This window comes from Equus quagga, chromosome 14 (genome assembly GCF_021613505.1).
Source record: "Equus quagga isolate Etosha38 chromosome 14, UCLA_HA_Equagga_1.0, whole genome shotgun sequence".
NCBI classification, from domain to species: domain Eukaryota; kingdom Metazoa; phylum Chordata; class Mammalia; order Perissodactyla; family Equidae; genus Equus; species Equus quagga.
Window position 1 is genome coordinate 36,457,073 of NC_060280.1, and position 19,225 is coordinate 36,476,297.

Here is a 19,225-nt window from a genome sequence, read left to right on the forward strand (position 1 = left end):
CATGAAACACTCCAGTATTCTTCCCAAAAATTCCATATTTGCCCAAGCTAGTTTGAGTTGGGTTTCTTTCATTTACAACTCAAAGAGTTCCAAGGATCACAACGAAGAAGAATGAATTGCAATCGTTTGAAGTAGCAAGAAGATAAACGTAAGCAACAATCCCCAAATGTCTAGGAAACACCTAGAAAATTTCTCAGAACAGAGTAATAATTCCAACAAACTGATGACAATACACAAAAGACTCTTCAGTTTCCAAAGGCTTCTAGCTCTAAACTCATAAGCCACTTGCAGTAAGATATTCTCTCCTCATTCTCATTTCACTAACAGAAGCATATACAAAGTTGTAATAGTCCTGCTTTAGGGTTTATCTACTGTCAGATACTCTTAGGAGTTCTCAACCATCCAGAATTCCAGCAAGCAAGATAAACCTCATTTATCATACACAGCCAACTCTGCTGTCCCAGGATTTATCGGGAAATAGATGCACAAACAGCTCCAAGAACTCAAACAATTACTCTGGAGTAAATAGCTCTGGGCATGAGTGTACAACCCTGACCAGAGTTTCCAAAGATAAATATTCAAGAATCACCAAAGCTTCTGGGAGCTTTTATAAGACTATAAATGAAAGATTATAAAAATAAACAGGAGAAAGATGCCATGAATATGTACTTGAGCAATGACAAGGTTTGCCAGGAACTGGGGGCCAGTCATGTCAGAGCATGCATCCTGCTCAGTTTCCAGAAACGTCTCTCATTGAGCCAAATTTGTTTTATAACAGCAAGCATTGACATCTGTAATACATTCTACGGGCTTATTATAAAGCACTTTTATACTATACATTGACTTATTTGATTCTCACAACAACAGTTTGAAACTTGGATTGTCACCAGTCCTTCATTTACAGCTAAGAACACAGGTCAAGTGCTCACAGCCTCAGGATTTGTGATTTGAGCCAATCTCCTGAACCCACATTCTCTGTCTGTTTCACTGTAGCCCAAACTATGGAATACCAGGGCAGAGAAATGGCCCAGCTGGAGGAGACTTTTCCCCACTATAATTCATAAACCCATTTGGAGGTTAGTTTTCTATGTTTCGTGTGGGAATTTTCTGGGGGGGTTAAAGGGCCTGGGATAAATGCCTGGCCTTCCCCCAAAACCAGCTGGGAAAACACTCCCTGACAAGACACCATAGCTTACGCTCAGAGGGAGGCCTTGAGGGAGGAGGAAGGAACCTGAGGCAGGGGTTAGAAGAGCCGAGACCTCCATGTGATCCTGTCAGAACATCATAGCTGGAGGCCTCTGAGAGCCAGGCACTAAGCTCTCTCAGGACCCTAAAGATAGAATCTGGGGCAAATGAGCTCAAGTTACCCTTTCTTGGGGAGGGAGAGGGGATCAAATACATAAATTCAGCTGGCCTTTAAACAGCATTCTCTCAGGTAGCCACCTCTGGTGGCCTAGTGGTTAAGTTCAGCGCTCTCAGCTCCAGAGGCCTGGGTTCAGTTCCCAGGCATAGACCTACATGGCTCTCTTAGTGGCCATGCTGTGCTGGTGGTCCACATACTGAAAAACAGAGGAAGACTGGTATGGATATTAGCTCAGGGCGAATCTCCCTCAGCAAAGAAAAACAAAACAAAACACATTCTCTCAGATGATTTTTATGAGCCACTTATAAAGGCAAATTGCCAAGATCAAGCTATCATATACTACCCAGGAATTCAAAAAATTAACATTTTAGTAAAAGCCATTTATCCCTAGGAGCTGGTAATCCCCTACCTGGGAAGGAAGACATGGGAAATTGCGGGAGCTGTCATTCAGTGTGTTAAAAAACTTGAAGAGCTGACCTCTCCTAAATATCACTACTTTCTAGGCTCCAAGGACGAGAGGGAGGCCCTGTACCCTGGTGCAGTTCCTCCAGAAATAGAAAATCCAGGATCCTGAAGAAGCATGGGGTAGTGGAAAGGGCAAAGTTCTTGATTTTAACAAACCTGGGGTTGAACCACTACTTAGTCTCTTGTTAGCTGTGATCTTCAGCAAGACGCAACCTCTTTGAGCCTCAGTTACCATATCTGTAAAGGATTGAGAACACCTACCTTACAGGATTGTGGGGAAGATAAAACAAAATTATGAATTTAAAGGGCACAGCACCTGATACATAGTAGCTGCTCAACAAATGATAGCTCTTAACTTTCCCCCCTCAAACCTCACTTTAATTCCTTAGTATTGGAATTCTAATACTTATTCTAATTCTTAGTGCTTTGTTGATCCTTAGCAGTCTTGAGAGAATCACGTATATCATCCAATATCTTGGCCATTTCACTTGCCTCTGAAATAGAACCATCTGTGACTTTAGTTGTGAACATCTCAAGTAACTCTGGGCCCTTGGGCCTCTTACTAGTCTACTCCATGCTTCCCAAATTCCCTTTAAAAAAAAATTAACTCCCAGGTCTTTCTTCAACCCTATAATCCTTTTCCAATCTGAAAACGAATCCAAACCTTACAGATATTTGGCACATAGCTGCAATCAACAACTGTCAAATTCAACTAAACTTTCCACAAGGCTTAAAATAAAAAGACGTTCTGAGTTCACCACAGCTTTACTGAATTTAAAAAATATGTAGTATGCTTATGTCCATAGGGACTATAGGAAGGATGAGGTTCTTGTGGTCTTCTTCATTACCTTCCTAGTCTTTGGGATCATTTCCTCTCGACATTCTCTTATCCAAGACAGGGCCAGGTGCCTCTTCTCCATGCTCCAGTCTTCCATATACGCCACTATCAGCACTCTGACCATACTGTACAAGAATCATCTATTTTATGTCTCCTTCATTAGCCTATAATCTCCTTTCAGGCAAGAACAGTGTTCTTCCAAATCTTGATTACCAGTACCCACCAGCACAGTACCTGGTATATAATAGATACTGCATTAGTGTTGGAAGGATGGATGGATAGAGAGAGGGATGGATGAATGAATAGGGTTTCTAGATCTGGGAGAAACATTAGAAATAATCTGGTCTAATACAAGGTCTTCATTTCATAGATAAGGAAACTGAGACTCAGAGGTATAAGATAACTCAGTCAAGATAGCCACAAAAACAGCAAGAACTTGACAACTGATGGCAGTCACATGCCATTTTGACCGTGAGTTCAAAGGCATACATCACTTCACACTCATCACAAGGGGAGGCAGTGTAGCTTGGTGGATACGTCATGGGCTCCACAGGCAAAGTCTTGCTCCTGCTACCTATCAGTCATGTGATTTGGGGCAAGTCACTTCATCTCTCTGACTTACAATTTCTGAATCTATTAACTGGGACTATTAACAACTTCAAAGTTGTTGGAGGTATTAAATCTGCCAACACACACAAAGCACTTAGCACAGCACTGGCAATGTGTGCACTGGTGCTAACTAAATGTTTATTGAATGAATCATGAATGAGTCCCTCTCCAGCATACCACAGCTCCACGGACTTGGTTTAGACTTTGCATCTAAGTCTCCACCCACATGGAAGGTGGCTGGGACACCCATAGTTACAGAACCATGTACTTGGGGATTTGTTCCTTGCTAGGATTGGATCCTAAAGCAGCACCAAATAGCCTCTATAACTTTGCTCACTGTTCCCTTCTCCTGGGTTGCCCTTCCCACGTTCCTCACTGCCACACAAATCTTACCCATCTTCCATTGCTCAGCCAGATCTACCTGTCTAGCAAGCCATCTCCAATTCCTGTGACTTCATCAGTCCTTCCTGTCTCTAATTACTTTCCACCCTATAGGAGAGCGATGTATCTGTTTGAGTTTTTTTAATTGTGGTAAAATACAAAAAACACAAAATTTACCTTCTTAACCATTTCTAGGTGTACAGTTTAGTAGTCTTAAGTATATTCACATTGTTGTACAACCAATCTCCAGAACTTTTTCATTTTATGAAACTGAAACTACACCCATTAAACAACTTTCCAATTTCCCCCTCCCTCCAACCCCTGGCAACCACCATGCTGCTTTCTGTTTATTTGAGTTTTACCACTCTAGATACCTCATACAATATTTGTCCATGTGTGTCTGGTTTATTTCACTTAGCAAAATGTCAAGGTTCATCCATGTTGTAGCACATGTCAGAATTTCCTTCCTTTTCATGGCTGAATAATATTCCATTGTATGTACAGACCACATTTTGTTCATCTATTCATCTGTCAATGGACACTTGGATTGCTTCCACCTTTTGGCTATTGTGAATAATGCTGCTATGAACATGGGTGTACAGGCGTGTATCTGTTTTATCTACTCTACTTGACTGCGACCTTCTTAATGACAAGGAGTGGATCTCAATAATCTCTATAGTTCTCAAAGTGTCTGATGCATGATGGGCACTCAGTAAATACCTATCAAGAAATCAAGACAGGACTCTGCTTCAAAGATGAGGTGAAAAAATAATCATCTCCCATACAAAATTGCAAAATGGCAGTATTGCACTACAAAAAAGCACAGGCTTTGCAGTAAGACAGTCTTGATCTCTGCATCCTAGATCTGCCTCTTACTAGTCAAATGATCTTAGGCAAGTTACCTAAGCTCTCAGAGCTTCAGTTTCCTCATGTGATTTTCACCACAATTAAATAACATAACATATAAAGAAGTTATCACAGGCTTGGCATATTATAAACTCAAAAAATGTTTGCCAGTATTAGTACTATAAAGTTACATAATAAAAGTTACTGATTGCACATACAAACATGCCATTTAGCTTCCTGGCCTTGATAACTTTAAAAGCAAAATGCGTGCAGAATTCTGAGACCAAACAATTTACGGCAAGTCATAGTCAAAACAGAAAGACAGTCCCACAGTAGTAACAAGGAATCGGGATTGGTATCACCAAATGCGGAATCTTGAACTATACAGTTGTAGCTCCAGGAGTTGGAAATCTTGTCACTTCAATGGGACACACTTAAATGTCATACTAAGGATCATCTCACTCAGCAAAGCAGCCTGTACAAGATCTCACGTTTTTCACTCAGGACTACTTGAGGTTTTTTGGTGCCTGGGCTAAATCTATTTTGAATTTAATCATTCATGTTTTGAAGCTTTTAGCAAAAGAATGAAAGAAAGAAATAGCTCTTTATTACTATTTCAGACAGAAGTATTTATTTCAATCTGTCTCAAAGGAAATTGAGCTGCCCACCCTGCTCCCAGTTCCTCTGGGCACTGAATTCCTTTTGAGGTTACTATCTGAATTTTCCAGACCAGAGACATTTCTTCCAAAGTTAGCTCTTAGAAAGTAGAGTTTTTGAGTCTTAGGAGGAAAAGCTTACTCAAGTTTCTTTTTGTCTGCCAAAACAATTAACATTTGACATGACTAATTAAAATGGCTCTCTGAGACAAAATGAGAAACTTGGTTGTGTGAGTAGAGAGAGAGAAGGGAGAAAAAGAGAAGGTAAGAGAAAGTTGCCCAAATGCTAATACTGGCCCAAATACGGCCCCAAGTGACCATAGTCCCTAACTTTCCCAGGACAACCATGACTTCACATAAATTTAACACTATACTGAGATGACTTGTTAAATGGATAACTAAATGTGATTTGATATATATATATATATATATATATATGTACACATATATATTTTGGGGGGGGGAAGACTTTGCAATTAAAGGAATTCATAAATAAGAGAGAAAATTCTTTGTCAGACCATGAATCCCAATTTTGGGATTCAGAACAATACTGTCACCATATGCCACGTGTCAATGTTAATTTGGCTCCCAAATAATGGCTAAGAGCTACCAGCTGCCCTGCCTATCCAGGATGCTCACACGTACTTCAAGGCCCACCAGGTGATGGGCACCATGCTGAGACCTGACATACAGGGCCCTGTTTAATCCTCACAACCATCCTACACTCTAAGTATTGGCATTTCCACTCCCTCCTTTTTTATCTCTTTATTTTGAATTAATTTCTAACTTACTAAAAAAGAAAGTTACTAAGAATTCATATATATCCTTCACCCAAATTACTCAGATGGTAATATTTTACCACATTTGCTTTATTATTCTCTATGTACTTTACCACTGAATACTTAGTATTTCCTTAAGAATAAGGATATTCTCTTATATTTTCACAGTCTGATTATCAAAATCAGAAAATTAATATTGATACTATATCATAATCTAATCTCAACCCGTATTCAAATTTTATCAATTGACCAAGTAATATCCTTTTTGGCAAAAGAAAAAGATTTTCTCTGGTCTAAGATCCAATCCAGAATCATGTGCTGCATTTACTTCCTAGGCTTCTTTAGTCTCCTTTAATCTAGAACTATTCCTCAGTCTTTGTCTTCCAGGACCTTGACACTTTGGAAAAATATAGTCTGCTTATTTTGTAGAATGTTTCTCAATTTGGGTTTATCCGATATTTCTTCATGACTACATTCAGGTTATGCATTTTTGACACGAATGCCACAAAAGTGATGTCCTTCTCAGATGTTGATTTGTCTCATCACTGGTATTAACTCTGATCATTTAGTAAAAGTAGTTCTGCCATGTTTATCCACCACAAAGTTACTCTTTCCTCCTTTGTAATTAATAAGTATCTTGTGAGAAGATACTTTAGATGAAGCTCCTCTATTATAGATGAGGAATTTGAGGTTCAGAGAAGTTGTCGCTTACCCAAGATCACACAGTTTAAACAGGCCAGAACACAAATTCAAGCTCTAGTTTGTAGGGTCCCATACTTGGGATTCTTCTAAAGCATCCCACTGCCTCCTAAATCAGTCACCAGTGGCTAAAGCAGCCTTGTCCAATGCCCTCACCATGCTCATTGGGGAAACTAATGTGAAGACATCATGCTCACAGAATCCTGGTACTTCCTCTGGTCTTAAGAACTAATATGGTCCTAGCAACTTTGATCTACAGCTGCTTCTAAGTACAAGAAATCCTTAGGCAAGCACTTTATACCCAAGCCTCCCACTCTCTGGGCAATGAACCTGGGAGAGCACTGAAGGAGGAAAAGTCAGCTGGTACTAAAAAGCAGAAAATGGAAATATATATGCATCAGGACACCAGGCTGAACAAGGACAACCTGAAGTCATACCTACCCTAGGACCATCTCACCACACTCTGACCCTTCCACTGGCCATCTGAAACTTTTCTTTTTGAGTTGCCATTTCTTTCTAAATCTTTAAAAATTTTATTTTTGGAATAGATATTACATTGCTAATACATTGATGTGGTTTAAAACTCAACGTGATATACCCACTAGAGTGGTTATAATAAAAAAGACACGTGGGTCGGCCCGGTGGCACAGCAGTTAAGTTCGCACGTTCTGCTTTGGCAGCCTGGGGTTTGCCGGTTCAGATCCTGCGTGCGGACATGGCACCACTTGGCAAGCTATGCTCTGGTAGGCGTCCCACGTATAAAGTAGAGGAAGATGGGCACGGATGTTAGCTCAGGGCCAGTCTTCCTCAGCAAAAAGAGGCAGATGTTAGCTTAGGGCCAATCTTCCTCAAAAAAAAAAAAAAGACACGTAATAACAAGTGTTGGCAATGATGTGGAGAAATTGGAACCCTTATACATTGCTGGAGAGATTGTAAAATGGTGCAGCTGCTGTGGAAAAGAATTTGGCAGTTCCTCAAAAGTTCAAACATAAGAGTTATTACCAGTTGACCCAGCAATTGTACTCCTAGGTACAGACACAAATTAAATTTTATTAAAAATCCACTTGAAAACTTGTATGCAAATGTTTATGGCAGCATTATTCATAATGGCCAAAAAGTAGAAACAACCCAAATGTCCATCAACTGATGAATGGTTAAATAAAATGTGGTATATCCATACAATGGAATATTATTTGGTAATAAAATGAAATGGAGTACTAGGAAGCCAGCCCCATGGCTGAGTGGTTAATTTTGCACGCTCTGCTTCAGTGGCCCAGGGTTTTGCTGGTTCGGATCCTAGGCGCAGACATGGCACCGCTCATCAGGCCATGTTGAGGCAGCGTCCCACGTGCCACAACTAGAGGGACCCATAACTAAAAAATGTACAACTATGTACTGGGGGGATCTGGAGAGAAAAAGCAGGAAAAAAAAAAAAAATGAAATGGAGTACTGATGTATGCTACAACACGGACAAACCTTGAAAAGATTATGCTAATGAAAGAAACCAGTCACAAAAGACCACATGTTGCCTGGTGTCATTTATATGAAATGTCCAGAACAGGCAAGTCTACAAAGACAGAAAGTAGATTAATGGTTGCTTGGGCTGGAGGGCCAGAGTGAGGGAGATGGCAAATGACTGCTAATGAGTACAAGGTTTTTTTTCGGGATGATGAAAATGTTCTAAATTGATTTTGGTGACGGTTGCACAACTCTGTGAACATACTAAAAACCACTGAATTATATAGTTTAACTAGATGAATTGTGTGATGTGTGAATTATATCTCAATAAGGCTATTTAAAAAGTCAGTGTTGGGGCCAGCCCCAGTGGCCTAGTGGTTAAATTCAGCATGTCCCACTTCAGCAGCCCAGGTTTGGTTCCTGGGCACAGACCTACACCACTTGTCTGTCAGTGGCAGCTCACCAACAAAAAGAGGAAGACTGGCAACAGATGTTAACTCGAGGCAAATCTTCCTCAGCAAAAAAAAAAATGAAAAAAGAAAAAAAGTCAGTGTTACATAAAATAGTAAATCTTAAGAAATCTCACTACAGGAACCAGCCCAGTGGTGCAGTGGTTAAGTTAGCATCTTCCACTTCAGCAGCCCAGGGTTCACCAGTTCAGATCCCGGGTGTGGACCTAAGCACCGCTTATCAAGCCATGCTGTGGCAGCGTCACACATATAAAATAGAGGAAGATGGGCATGAATGTTAGCTCAGGGCCAATCTTCCTCAGCAAAAAGAGGAGGATGGGCAGCAGATGTTAGCTCAGGGCTAACTTTCCTCAAAAAAAAAAAGAAAGAGAAAAAGAAATCTCACTACACACATATACCTCCCACTCATTCCTATGCCCTGTACCAGTAACCACTTTGTTATTTTATATCCTTCCAGGGTTTCTTTGTGCAAATTCAAATATATTTTCTTACTCTTTCACAAAATATACACTCTTCTCTACCTTCCTCCTTTCACTTAATATATCCTCGGAGGTCTTTCCATATCAGTACTTGGTGAACATCCCAATTCTTGTTTGTAAACAAGAAACTCTTGTTTACACACACCGATTTTCTCTTGTGTAAACATACTGATTTATTTAACCAGTTACCCACTGATGAACACTTAGGGCTGTTTCCAGTCATTTGCTATTGGCAACAATGATGGGATGTTTGTGCTTTCTTTTTAACTTGGTTTTATCAGGTCACATTCTGCTCTGAGACTACCAGGAAGCAGCACAAGTAGCAGGAACCACTTTAGAATGAGCAGAGCTGGGTCTGCATCTGGCCTCCTTTGCTAACTAGCTATGTGACTCTGGACAAGTGACTTGCATTTTCTGAGCCTCGATTTCCTCACTTGTAAAATGGGCAAAATCCCACCTACTGTATCAGGTTGCTTTTAGGGTCAAATAAGATCAAACAGGCTCCCACGGGCCAAATTTGGGACAATCTGTGTACCAAAAAGTGTTAAGTTTGAAAAAAAGGCAGAAGGTTGGTAATGAATTATAACACATTAGGGAAAAAAGAATCCAGGAGTCCAAGTGATACTAAAAAAAAAGGAAAAGAGGAGGAGAGCTGAAACCAAAATCTATAAGAAAAATGCCAGGTAATAAACATAGAAGGAAAGAGACTATTAGAAAGTCATCCTTTCAAGGGCAGGCCGCGTGGCTGAGTGGTTAAGTTCACGAGCTCCGTTTCGGCAGCCCAGGGTTTCACGGGTTCAGATCCTGGGCGCAGACACGACACCACTCATCAAGCCATGCTGAGACATGTCCCACGTAGCAGAGCCAGAAGGACCTACAACTAGAATATACAACTATGTACTGGGGGGCTTTGGGGAGAAGAAGAAGAAAATAATAACAAATAAAGAAGTATTTTTTTAAAAGCGCTTTAAAGTTTAAAAGAAAAAAGAAAAAGAAAATCATCCTTTTATAGATACCAGTTGACCTAGGCCAGGATTATAGATAGATGTTAAAAACACTGGATAAAAGTTGTTGAGCAACAGGATATCCAAACAATCTCAAAGTGTCACCCCACAGATAATTTTACTAATTACAAAGAGAAAAGGGTACCCTTACAATGCAGAGATCTGGCAATACACCTCATCCAAACGATCAAACCTCACAGCACCGGTGAGGTCACAAACTGACGTTATGTGTCACCTAATGTGATGCAAGGGCAACTCTTACCACAAATGTTTCACCTCAGTCTAACAATGAGAAAACAATCAGACGAAACCAATTTACGGTCTACAAGGCAACAGACTTGGAATCTTCAAAATTTCAATGTAATAAAAAACAAAAAAGGCAGAGGTACTGTGTGCTACATTAAAGGAAACTGAAGAGACACAACAACTTTGTATAAGTAATCCTTGATTAGATCCTGGGTCCAAAAGAAAAAAAAATACGGTTATAAACAACCTTGAAACAATCAGGGAAATTCAAAAAATATTATTGTTTCAATGTAATGGTATTGTGGTTACATGGAGAATGTCCTTGTTCTTAAGGGATACATGCTCCAGCGCTTAGAGATAAGGTGCTGTGATGTCTGCAACTCACTTTCAAGTGGTTTAGAAAAAAATGTGTGCCTGTGTACACAGAAAAAGCAAATGAATCTAGATGAAGGGCGTATGGAGCATTCACTGTCATATTTTTGCAATTTTTCTATATGTTTGAAATTTTTCAAAATAAATTGGGGAAAAAAATCAAATAAAACATGTAAACCACCTGGCACCCATTAGCTCACACCACGGCTTCGGCTAACTCAATAGATCCACAGAAAGCTCCTCCTCCTGTGCCTATAGGTAAAATGAGTGGCATCAAAGTAAATGCCACCAGCCAGTCCTGCCTTTTTGAAGCTTATACTTTTGATCAGAAGGCAAAGCAAAAACAGGAGGCCGATGGAGAAGCAGTATGGTTTTGGTTCCTGAAAATCTACCTAGGGCCTACATCTGCAAATTTTCTTAAGCTAGGTAACTTTAAAAAACAAAACAAGTTACTTAACCTCACCAAGAACTGTTTCCTCATTTATATGGAAAAATGGAACTAAAATCTATCACCTAGGATTGACAGAATAAGAGAGCATACATAATACACATTTGTAAAGCACTATTTATTGAAAACTCTCGTTAAAAGACATTAGTCTCCTAGAATAAAAGTGAGGAAGAAGAAAAGCTCCTGGGTGGTTCCACCTTTGTTTCCCCATCAGAACACCCAGCACAGGGTCTTGCATTTAGCTTATGCTCACAAACATTGGTTAAAGAAAGTAACTATAGCACATTATGAGACAGAATGCCTAGAAAAAGTCTTTCAGGCTACAAATGTCATTGGAATTAAAGGAAAAATTGATATGAGCTGGCCCAAAGATGGCAGCACCTTAACAACAGCACATATTTATGTGCGCATAAATTTGATAAAGCCCTTTTACACACATTATCTCATTTAAGCCTCACAATAATACCCATTTTATAGATGAAGAAACTGAGGCTTGAAAAGATAAATTACTCACATAGCACACAGATCAAATTTGTGTTTGCTCCACCCAGACACAAAAGAATGGAAACGATTGGCATTGTAATGGAATGGAAATAATTCACAGTTCAGGATCCTTATAATCTCTTCCCCAGGGTCTCTGCCCAACAGTGAGTCACTGCTGGCCACTGCTAAAACTCATACCTTTTCTACAGAAAAATGCCAAAAATCTGCCCTGGGATTGCTTATATTGATAAGGAGAAAGATGAACAATCAGGCCTTTAACCACTTGCTTCAGATATTTAAAAAGTGGAGCTTAAATTCCCCTTTCTAGTGTGGTTGTGAGACTGAGACGGAGAGGAAGTGAGCAGAAGAGGTTATTTTCATCTCAAGGTTGATGGCGTCCACATTTTAGTGAAGTTAAACATAACTCAAAACTAAAATTGTTCTGCAGATTTTTCTGGGGAAAGCTCTTGGTTGCTTTATTGTTTCACTTCACTTTTCAAACATCATGCTGTGTTGCAGGCAGAGATAATTGTATTTTATTTCTCTCTTCCAGAGGTTTCCACATTATTTACATATCAACCTTTATCACAGCCATCAGAAAAACCAGCAGGAACTCTGTGATTCCATTTTTGCCCACTTTCTGTACACGCACCACAACTTCCTTCCTTAGTAAGAGAGCGTAGCCCACATGCCTAATGGACTTGGCAAAGGGATGTAGAAATGGAACAAAGACTGCTGATAAGAACTTAAATCAGGGGCAATTAAAGAGAAACTGTTCATGTCCTCTGACCCAGCATTTCTACCCCTAGAAATCTATCCTTCAGAAATATTCCCAGGAGTTCACCACCACAGGATGCGTACTCCAATGCTCGCCACAGCCATGTCCAAGAACGATTAAAATGAGTAAGTTAGAGCAATATGCAAATACATGGGACAAATGCCCAAAATACATTAAGAGAGCAAGCAGAATAATACGTATTGTAATAATATCATTAGTATATGTGTGGGAAAAAAATGACAGAGGAATACATCTCAAAATCTCAACAGTTGGTTATGAGGTGGAATTAAGGGCAACTCTCCCTATGTATTTCATTGTGTATTTATGTAATGAATTTTGATTAGTCTAATGTTATGTCTAGAATCAAAAACCAAATTTAAGATACATATTTATCTTAAATTTATTTTGTATTTAAATGCCAGTTCCCATCCTTTCCTCTTCACTTTGGAAACAGCTAGTGCTCCACCTGCATCACCACCTCTAGTCATATCACAGATCAGCGCCAGCTGCAGAAGTTTGCATTCTTGTACAATGACAGGATCATGTTTCAGAAAGGACATAAAACATTACTCACAATATCCCCGACAAGTGGTATTCCAGCCCATAAGTTGATCAAATACTTGCAGTGACCAAGAAAATCACTGCCTTCTGAAGCAGCCCTTGATGTCTTCTAGCTTTGCCGTGACATTCTTAAAGACGACATTCAGGAATGGCAACACTTCTAGACACCAACAGCTACAATATGTTAGGCTAAGGAAACGGAATCATTACCACATCCAAGAAAACTAACATTGTTACTGATTATCTAATATGCAGCTCCCATTCAAATTTCTCCAATTGTCCCAAAAACGTCTTTAATAGCTTTTATTTAAGTGCAGGATCCAACCAAGGGCTACATGTTGCATTTGGTTGTCACAGCTCTTTAGACTCCTTTAATCTAGATCAGTCCCCCATACATTTTGTTTTATTTTATTTTGTTTGTCTTTCATGACATTGACATTTCTGAAGATCACAGGCCAGCTGTTTTGCAATATGTCCCACAATCTGGATTTGCCTGATTAGTTCCTCATGATTAGATTTAGGTTAAACACTCCTGGCAAGAATTCTGCATCGGTGATGTTGTTTACTTCCCATTACATCAGGTTGTCTAATCACACTAAGTTTTCTGGTTCTTCATTTTGTCATTGTGGGTACTAAGCAAGCATCAGCCAATAAATAAAATATTAAAAACAATAAATGAGTAGAATGTTAAAAACAGCTACCATGAGCACCAGTTATAGAATGTATAGTGCCAGACATTTAAAATATATTACCTCATTTAAACATCACAACACTCTTGCAAAGAAACAGAGATACAAAGAGGTTAAGTAACTTGCCCAAGGACATACATGTGGTGACAGAAAAATGCAAGCATGCACATGTGAACTCACACACGTGCAGACATACACATTTTAACATATGATCTCAGGGGTTCATGGTCTCCTTGGGGATCCTTCGGGGACAAGTTAAGAACCCCTACTTTAGACCAATCTACAGGAGGCCTACCTAGTTTTAGAGTTGGATTCCTACAGCAAAGAAACTGAAAATAAATCATCTGAGGTCCATAGAAAATTCTCCCATACTTGGAAATGTTCTTACTTGGAGAGGGGCCACATTTCCACCATAATTGAGAAAATAGGGTAATGGTTCCATAAACTATTATAACATTCTGGTGTTTGTTTGTTTGGCTTGATTTTTACTATTCTGCAACAAAATGAGAAAAATAAAGACAATGTAGAGAATTTTTTATAAAGCTAAATGTTTTCTAATTTAAAAATTATACTCTTCCTAAAACCTTTGATACTAAATGTGCTTTATTTTATGAGATAAAAGTGAAGGAGGATATTTAAAAAATATATCTTTACTATAGGAAAATAACCATTTTCAACAGTTCATCCAATTTTATCTTATTTTTTGTAATTTTACTTATCTATAAAACTAAAAAGTCTGCAACCCACTGATTTAGGGAACTCTATACAAATAAAGTAATTTTTGAGAAACTAATTTGAGTAAAGGAAGTTCAGTCCAAAAAGAAACCAGATATGAAATATTTCTGAATTTCCCTAAAAGTCATCCACAAAACATCTCAAAGGCTGCCGGGCTCAGGAAGACACTTCAATGCATTTGTTAAAAGCATTTTACTTTTGATATTTGCATTACTAATTGCTCTCTTCCAGTGTGTTGATATTTCCTGCTTTTGAATGGGCCCTTGGTGACTTAGGTTAGTTCATTCAATCAACAAACATTCACAGAGTCCCTAATTTTGCAAGGCATTCTATTAGGTGCCTGGGAACACAGCCTGCAGAGTTCTTTCTTGCCTTCATGTCTCAGGTCAAAGGTCACCTGCCATTTTGTGGACACTGCCCCTCCGCCCAGTAAGGAAGAATGAACACCTCCCACGGGGCTGTGCTCTCCTAGCGGCCTACATACCTCTGCGTATGTGATTATTTGTTTATGTGTGTCTCCCTCACCCAAACAAATTCTTCCAATGCAAATGCTATCTGAGTCAATGCTGTATTCCAGCACAGTACACATATAGCTGAGGATCAGTACAAATTAATGGAATAAATATACTTTACAGATGAGGAAACTAAAGCTCAGAAAAAGAACATGACATGTCCAACATGACACAGCTAATGATTAAGTAGTACTCGGTCTTAGAAAGCCTCACCAGAGCTTTCTTCTATTCCATCATGCCGCATCACACACGGACAGGATGAGTGAGAGAAAGATCTTAGATGTCTTCCTGGAACCTCAAACTCAACATGTCCAGAAGTCCCTCCTTCTCAAAAAAAGAACAAACAAAAACCAGACATTTAAAATACATTATCTCATTTAAACACCACAACAATCTTGCAAAGAAATACTGGTCCCCATCTCCTTCCTGTAAATGGCAAACCCAGTGGCTCAAGGAAAAACTAGAGTCATTTTGACTCCCTCTTCTCCCTATCCCCACATCTAATTAGTCAACAATCTTATCAATTATAATCTTCAAACTTAGTGTCTCTCCGATCTCTTGCCTTCTCTCCAAGCCCTCTGCCACCACCCTAGATCCAGGCCATCATAATCCCTCACATAGACTACAAAAATGACTTGCTATTTGGTCTTCACATATTCACTTTGGCCAATTCTCTCTAATTTCTTCTCCACTTAGCCACGGTGATGTCTTTAATATCATTCTAGACTTGTAATTCATCCAGCTAATTAAAAGCCCTTCACTAGGTCCTAATACTCTTAGGATAAAGACCAAATTCCCCTGTAGCTCAGAAAACTGCCCCCTCTCTAGCCTCTGCCCACCTCTCCAGCCTCATTCTTCTTCGTTCTGGTCTCTCTCCCCTTGCTTTGCCCCCATATACTGACCGAGCTCCTTTCAAATTCTCATACCACTCTTTCCTTTACACTTTGAAAATGCAGTTCCCTCTGTCAGAAACCCTTTTTCCCCCTCAAAGCACCTTCCATTGCCATCCTAAATTACTTCCACTCACTCTTCAAGTCTCTTGAAATGTCACTTCTGACAGGAAACCTCCCCTGATTCCCCCAGACCAGAGGAGAGCACTAGGTAGGCATTCCTATTCCACCCTGTAGTACATCCCCCTTTGGCAATAACATTCCCATTGCAATGCAATTACTTGTCCAATGATTGTCTCTTCTACTAGAATATAAACTCCATGAGGGCAGGGGAAGCTTCTCTTCTCACTGATGTAGCCACAGCCCTCAAAACACAATAGCTGCTCAATTAATACCTGTTGTCAGAATGACAGGCTGGGGCCAGATTGTAATGGGCTACTACACGAGGCCAAGTAAACCAAGGTGCAAGGACCATTATCCCTTTGCAAATATGTAAACTGAGGCAGAAAGAAATGCAGTCATTCAAGGTCACAGAGATAGCAGTGATGGAGCCAAAGCTAACCCATCATTCAGCTCATTTCTCCTCCTTAAAACACTAAAAAGCGTGGGTAGGAGAGGGAGCATCTTAGAAGAAGAAAACTAGGAATGAGAAAATGGTGAGAGAGAGGTTCAAGATGACAGCTTCTGAATCTGCGTGTCACACTCGTTGCCTCCAGATGGACAGCAGTTAAGACTTTCCATGCCCAGAGAAGCACAAACATTAAACAAACAAACATTGCCACCACACCCTTCTCCTTAAGAGGGGGGCATAAAATAACAAACTTCCTTCATCCACAAAGGAGAAGAAACCACAGGAGGGAAAGCTGTTGCCATGCCAAGTGTCTTCAAAAAAACAAACAGGCAGGCTGGCCACCTGGACTGCTCCTCAACAATCAACAGGGAAGGGAGGGGAAAAGACAGTCTTTCCACCACTTTCTGGAGGAGGGATAAGAAAAAAAAAATGCATTAAATGAGGCAGAAGTCTTTTGAAGTCTACTTATCCTTTGGGAATTATGAGAACAATTCATGTAAAGCATTTAAAAACCTTGCTAACCCACTGGCAGTTCTTACTACAGGTACCAATGAAAGGGAAAGTAGCATGAGCTCCACTCCAACATTTCACTGTCCACATGCTGCTGGGGCCAAATGATGTCTGTCACAGAAGCCACAAACCAGGCCAAGGGGTCAGGCTCGTTGTTGCTCATCCTGACTAGCACCAATTGCAAGAAAAAGAAAAGGCAAAGCCACTTCAAAGAGGACTCTGTAGAATAAACATTCACACAGTCTATAGCTACCCTGGACTTTCTGGGTGAAGAGGTTATTCAGAGACTGGAAAGAGACTTAGAGAAAGAGACGTGATACACTGGTTGAAACAGGGAGATTTTGAAACAGAGAGGAAAACGATAATTGCAAATGGAAACACTAGGGGAAGAAACTGAAAGAACTTCAAGAGATGTAGAGGGGTAGGGAAAGAAAGGTACAAGGGAAAAGGGTAGGGTGCCCAGAAAAGAAGACAGTAAGCAACAGAGAGACGAAGAGAGAGGCAAAGCCAGGCAGCCCATCTTTTCCCAAATCCCAAAGCTGCTCATTGTATCCCAATAAATCACTCTCCTACAAAGCCCATACAATGGACTGTCCTTTGCATTCAGTAACAAGCAGCATTTAACGAAGCATCGCCCAGCTGCAACTTTGAAGACCTAAGTGTCTGAATTTAAAATGAACAAAATTGGTTCAGCATCAGAAGACAACCAGTAATGACTTTCCCCCTATGCCTGACTGGGCTACGAAAAGGTTTGGTATTTTAGAGTTAAGCATAAAACACTCTGGCATTTCTCCTTCTTTTGACATTCCAAGAGGGGGTGTGGTTGACCCCAGGTCCATTCATTTCCAAGGTTGTAGATCTCTCAGCAAAGACTGGCCCCATCTGTTCTGGAGTCAGCCAGCTGTTTATCTGAAAGTAACATATTTATTGCACTAATCATCCTAATAATTCTTACAAGAACAGAGCCAATATCACACAAGTCAGAATGCTTTCCGTCCTGTTTAATGTGTCAGTTCGTTTAAAAACAAAAAGCAAAAAAACCATGCTATGCTCCTCGGTTTCCCTGGTCAGGATCACTCTACCTTTCAGTAATGGCAAATGAAGGTTAACAGCGCTTCTAACTTTCCCTTTCCCTAACATGTTAAAATGAACCCAGGTTTCCCTAATGATCGCTTTCCCAAGCTATTTGTGACTGGTGACTTGCCTCAGGAAACAGCAGCTCATTATGGTACCATTGTCAGTGGCAAGGAGCCTATCGCAATGTAATTTAAAACACACAAGCACAAATCTGTCGGCTCCACTTCCAAACAATCCTGAAATCCTGCAGTCAGGAGAGGAAAAACACTTAACAAAAATGCTGCTTCCAGTAGCCTAAGAGAACCATCCCCAGACACGTGAAATGTTTCTGACTGGCACGGAGTGCACCAATAAAGGACACTGTCACCTCAAATCAGCAGAAAAGGCAAGACAAACGATCATAGACACACATAAAATAGAGCCCCACAAAACTTAACCTACTCAGAAGCACGCTCATCTAAAAAAACAGTGTGTGCTAGCTCAAGCGACACAGAAATGTGCTGAAGTAGTGCGACCACATTAAATCAGTGTCTCCATTTCTCCCCACGCATCACCCCTTCCCACTCAAACCTCAGCCCTCGGGCTGTATGTGACAGGACTGCAGTCCCCCACCTCTGCCGCCTTCTGATCTTCCAAGAGCACTTCCCAACATCCTCCCCAGCCCATTCCCCTCTCCAAGCCTCAAAAAGGTTGAGGAGAGTTGCGACTAGGGAATTGGCAAGCATTGGTCCTCTGGCGGGGGAAGGTTGCTGGAGTTGTTCTTTGCAGTGACCCAAATTGCACGGAGCTTTTCGCTTAGCAGCTCTTACGAGCACCTCCCAATCCTCCCGCCCCCATCTTCCCAAAAGAAAGCCTTGAGAACTAAGCGGGAGGAATAACTTGGTAGAACCATTTGAATAAATCACTTCAACTCACCTGGTTTGGGATTTTTCTCCCCACCCCAGACATAAACAGAAATGATGTGCGAATGAGTCACGCACGCAAGAGAAGCTGTTGCGTTGTCCTAAGTCCAAGGGCTGGAGTCAGTCCCTGCCCTGGTGCTGCTGCTAGTCTTAGCTCAGCTGGAGCGAGCGGCAATCGCAAGCCCAGCAGCAGCAGGGGGGTGGATAGACCGTAGCACAATGAATGCAGTGAGGTTTTTGCAATGACATCATCTCTCTGTCCAAAAGGCCCCAATAGCCATGCTCAGGAGCGCTGCATTCTGGGAATTGTAGTCTTCTTAGGGCCTGGCAGGAGGACGAGGCTAACGCCGGAACTACAATGCCCAAAATGCGCCAAGGTCAGACGCGCCCGGAGCTGGTGAAGG

General features: G+C 40.6%; 1 protein-coding gene across 3 annotated transcripts in view; it reads right to left on the minus strand.

The window, feature by feature from the left end:
- Positions 1-19,225, minus strand: part of RAB30 (RAB30, member RAS oncogene family) — a 121,049-nt gene that overhangs the window by 59,032 nt on the left and 42,792 nt on the right. For 2 of the 3 annotated variants that reach the window (XM_046638601.1, XM_046638602.1), the window contains exon 1: positions 18,835-19,025. The exons of the other annotated variant lie outside the window; for it this stretch is intronic. The gene's annotated coding sequence lies outside the window, so the exon portion shown is untranslated. Of the gene's footprint in view, positions 1-18,834; positions 19,026-19,225 lie in introns of those variants that run through there. 3 annotated transcript variants of the gene reach the window in all.